This window comes from Furipterus horrens, unplaced genomic scaffold, assembly GCF_987537825.1.
Source record: "Furipterus horrens unplaced genomic scaffold, mFurHor1.1.pri manual_scaffold_5, whole genome shotgun sequence".
In the NCBI taxonomy this organism is placed as follows: domain Eukaryota; kingdom Metazoa; phylum Chordata; class Mammalia; order Chiroptera; family Furipteridae; genus Furipterus; species Furipterus horrens.
Window position 1 is genome coordinate 80,133,965 of NW_028327175.1, and position 4,702 is coordinate 80,138,666.

Sequence of the window (4,702 nt, forward strand, 5' to 3'; positions counted from 1 at the left end):
AAAAACTGTGAAATCCAAATAAAGTCTATAGTTTAATTATTTTGCACCAATGTTAGTTTCTTAGTTTTCATAAACTAAATTTGATAAACAAGTACCACATATAATGTTAACATTAGGGGAAGCTAGATAAAGGGTATACAGCAACTCTCTGTAACTACTTTTGCAACTTTTCTGTTAAACTGAAATTACTCCCAATTTTTAAAAAGTCTTAAAGTAGGCCCTGGCCTTTCTCTCCCAACTCAGGTTTGACCTACAAGCCAGCCTCCTGGAAGAAGACAGCTTCCCCAGCAATGTTCGCGCTCTCACAGCAGGTGCCATTCTTCAGCACAACTGTGGCCAGGCCATCTGCCAAGCTTGTGTGACTATTTGTTCGGGTATATGGTACTGAAGGTTGCTATTCCACTGCTCTCTATTCTGCTGCATCTAAACAGAATAAACTGGAGCAAATAGAAAAGGAATTGTTGAGAATAGAACAAATATTGAAGAAACCCAAAATGGGTGCTTCAGTTATGAATCCCTATATAAAGCCTCTGTTAAAGTGAAAAGCCTGAAAGACATGACCACAAGAGACATTTTTTCTCCTCCTATTCAACTTGACTTGCTGAAAATGGTTGCTTGAACAATACCCCTGGGGTCATTTCTTCTGCCTTTTCTACCATGATAAGTGTCCACTGTGACGTACCGTGCGCAGTGACACTGCATCTTCTTTAAATGAAGCCATTCTTTCTGAATTAAAAACAGTCCTGAACAGCTTCCTAAGTGAAAACCAAATATTGAAATTGGAAGTTAAGATTGATCCTTCAATCATGGGTGGGATGACAGTCCATTTTGGAGAGAAATATGTCAATATGTCTGCAAAGACCAAGATTCAGAAGCTGAGCAAGCTTATGTGGAAGTTTCTCTAAAACTGCTTACTTCTGTCAGTGAAAATTCTTAAACTTGTGTCAGAATAGAGGTAGCCAGGATGTAAATCTGGTCGGACAACAACAGGATATGTTAATTTACCTGGTCAGAATAAGATGCAAATGATCTACTGAATATGCTAATATGGAAAACTCACCCTTGCTGAAATGTGCAGTTGGCAAATTTAAAAAACGAGCCTGCAAAGACCTCGGTGGGACTCCTATGGGCCTGCGAGAAGGAATGGGAGTCCCCATTTCCTTGTTCCCCATTCCCCTTGTTCCCACGGGCCCTCGAGTCAGTCCAGGAGCAGCCACCCCTTCCCCTCCAACCCTCAATAAACCTGTTGTTTGCTCCCACATTGGTCTCTGGGCGATTTCTTAGAGCAAGGCTGCTCTGACAACTTGGAGCAATAAAATTCTTCCTGAACAGAAAAGTCTTGAAGCATTCAAAGAAACAAAGTATTCTACAAATATTACTAATTTGCATAATTCATCTTTAAGACAAAAATATAATTTCCCTAATACAAACATATTAAGATTTGTTCAAAGTAAGTCAGTGATACAGAAGGAGAACACTACAAATACAAGTTTATTTTTAAGATTATAGAAAAATCAGAATAGTTTAAATGTATAAGCTCTTTATGTGTAACTAAAGATTCCACAGTATCTTTAAAAAGTTGCATGCAGATGAATAGAAGCTATGCTAACATCAGCTACTCCAGAAATAAATAGGAAGGAACTGTTGCCTACAGCAAAGAATGTGGACTTATTTTGCTTTTTTTTTCTTTTTGGTCTAAGATTACCCTGAAAAGGCATGGGGACTATCTCTAATTTTTCCTTAACACTCCATTATTTAGCAGAACACAGGCATTTAAATTCATCCTTAACCTAATTCTATTTTCAGAATTTCCCAAAATTTAGCTACCACCCACTACTTTAACAATTTGTCCTGAAAGAATCTGAGTTAAAACAAACACACACACAAAATATACTTAAGCATTAACTGTATATACCTGGGAGATAATATTGGTGGTTTCTTTCTGTTTATTTTCCAAAGTCTTCTACAGTGAGTGGATATAATTATTTGGCATAACATCTGGTACTGCAGGAATTCAGTATTATTGACTGAATACTCAACTGGCATTACTTTTACTATTAAAGAATCAAGATGGGTGTAGTCTTCCAGAACTGAGATCCAGCAGCTGCCTGTAAAGATGCCGGGTCCAGTAGGGGGCATGTGGAGATGGGGGAGCAGTGGTCCTGGGCAAGAGGCTCCAGCAGGAGCTGATGCTTCTCATGATAATCCTCTGGCAAGAAAACTTCTGCCTTCTCTGACTTGAACCAATTCTTGTAATGGTGGTTGCGGGGGGGGGGGGGGGGGGGACCATCCACAGCCAGCCAGCCAGCCAGAACAGTCCATGAAGACCTGAGGTCTCTCTCCAGGGAGTTCTCAGAGACTGCTGTACTGTCCCCAAAGGGAAGCTCCTCATGACCTGCCACCACCACCACCACATGGACACCATTTACTTGTGCCTGGATATCCTGGAGGACAAGTAGTCAGCCTTGTCCATCCTGTTCTCCACGCAGGACCTGCTGGGAGAACCCAACATCAATAGCCCTTTGAACACACACACTGCTAAATTCTGGCAACACCCATCTTTAAGAATCTGCAAGAAATCTTAGAGCAGGTCTCCCTCCAAGAGCCCTGACCTGGCCGTCCAGCCCGCCTCCCTGCACTGTCTTTTATTTTTCCCTCACATGGCCGTCCTTTTTTGACTTCTGTGTAGGACTTTATTATATTAAGCTGTGGTGTTTCGTTTTGTTTTTTCTGTTTTTTGTTTCCAGTTGAGTCCTTGTAATAAGTACATTAAATACATATTTTGTTTAAAAAAAAATCAAGGTGCCTACTAAATTTTAGAACTAAATATTATCACAAGTATCCTTTATAGTTTTATAATCTACAAAGCCATCCAATTATGAGGATGAAACAATTTAAAAAAATAAACATCAATCCTAGGATCAATTAGTACTGGTTACCTATTATGTAAATAAGGGGATAAACCTACCAAAGTTACATTTGGTCTTTCAGAAAAAGTAAATAAATAAATAAATAAGACTCAAATATGTATTAAAATAAATTAGGTATAGCTTACTTTACAAGAGACTGTTCACTAGAAAGTTTTAGAAATAATTTTTCTAAAATACACTAAATCTTTTCCATTTTTATTTCTGACAATAATAGTCTTAAGTCACTCCATTTCTTGGCTTCACCAAAGTACACAGTGATTAATAAGCACCTAAATTTAGTTTACTATTCATCAAATCCTTCTTTAGTGAATGTATGTCTTAAATGTATTCCTTTTATAAGTTTAAAGTTTCAATTTTTAAGGCAGAGGACCAGTTTCATTTCTGATATCAAACATTAGAAAAATTATATAATTGATAATAATATAAAGCTAAGTTAATTTTACTGGAGAAAATCTTATTTAAAAGAATCTTTACTATAAACAAAATGTAAGGTAATGTGGCACCCAGGAACCAATTATTTCACAATTCAAAAAATCCACAATTACTCAAGAAAGAACCTGCTGACAGTACATACATTTGGGGGGAGGAGGAAGATTTAAAAATCTTTTAAAAATAGAGTATCTCAAATTCTTAAAATAGTCTTATCCTTTTAAATTTAAATTTCCTTTTAAATACTGGTGGTGGCATTTAGGGACAATCACAGAACCAAGGGTAAATAAGACTAAGGTTTAAAAAGGTGCTGTCAAAAGGATAACAAAGCCTGAACTTGTTATAGACAGCAGGTTAATGATCCGAAAGGGAAAAGCCTCCTCAATGGGTACTTCAATCTATGCTTGGAGTTTAGAAATTACAGCCAGTGCATTTTCTGGACCTATTAAAGCTTTCTGTATTAGGAAACTTAAACAGAAGAAAAAGATAAAGAGCAGTTAGGTTTTATTGAGTTGGCCAAAAAATCCGTATGATTTTTTCTGTAAAATAAGACGTTTTTCATTTTCACCAATTGCTTTATGGATTTGGATATTTTGAGTACGTTGGATATCTACAGTGTGGTATGATGTTGATTATTCTCAATTACCTTGATTTGATTGCTATCAACTTCAACTGGAAATCTCCAACACGAAACTTTGCAAACCACTTTTGACACGTTCGACCAGTCACCGCACCTTCTCCATACACTGCCCAACTCATTTTTTGCATTTCGGTTGTTTTTACCTTTCTTGAAATAATAAAGCATAATATGCCAAAAATGTTACGTGTTTTCTTTCATCTTCAATATTAAAATGGCTACACAAAAATTAACCAATTTTGATGGTTTTTTTTTTTTGTTTTTTTTTTATGCATGCTGATATGACAGACAACAAAGTGCTACCAGAGCCATCATATGGGGAAAAAAAATGAACCGAATGAAATTTTGGCCAACCCAATTATGATTTAAAAGTGATGGAAATTTAAAACACTGACTATTCACAGTAATATATTTATGACATACTTCTGATACTTAATACCAAACCAGTTAAAAAAACACAAACAACAGTTAAAAGCAATTCCTCTCCCATGCATTTGACAATAAAAGTCTTACCATTTTTAGCTTCTGTGATCATTATTGAAAAAACAAGTTTAGAATAAACTGTACCTAAATCATCCTTTTTACATAGAAGTATTAATTAAGCTATGCCTTAAGTTCTAACTGACCATAAACTAGGTGCTTTTTGAAGGCGTCCACTATCAAAAGCATTAAGATAACATCGATCAAGTATTAAAAGTTAATACAC

The 4,702-nt window shown here is 36.3% G+C and overlaps 1 pseudogene; it reads left to right on the forward strand.

The window, feature by feature from the left end:
• The first annotated feature begins 284 nt into the window (after positions 1 to 284).
• On the forward strand, positions 285 to 905 carry LOC150008843 (ATP synthase peripheral stalk subunit OSCP, mitochondrial pseudogene; annotated as a pseudogene).
• The last annotated feature ends 3,797 nt before the right edge of the window (positions 906 to 4,702 follow it).